Raw genomic sequence first — 251 nt, 5'->3', positions numbered from 1 at the left:
CTCACGCTCCCCGCGTAGGCCCGCAGGGTGCCCAGGAGGCCATCCGAAGTCTCCGCCAAGGTGAAGGGGAGGCTTTCTACCGAGGCGGGAGAGGAGGGCGGGCAGGAAGCGGAGCCAGCGCTGGCGAAAGAAAGACTCCAATTCCCAGCCCCCAGCCCCGCGGGGTGCGGGGGCTGGCAGCGCATGCGCGAGGCCCGGCCCCCAATTCCCCTAGCGAGGGAGGGAGGCCCCCGGCGGCCCGGAGACTGCGA

Source organism: Pteropus alecto, unplaced genomic scaffold (genome assembly GCF_000325575.1).
Source record: "Pteropus alecto unplaced genomic scaffold, ASM32557v1 scaffold40, whole genome shotgun sequence".
In the NCBI taxonomy this organism is placed as follows: domain Eukaryota; kingdom Metazoa; phylum Chordata; class Mammalia; order Chiroptera; family Pteropodidae; genus Pteropus; species Pteropus alecto.
This window is presented reverse-complemented; position numbering follows the sequence as displayed.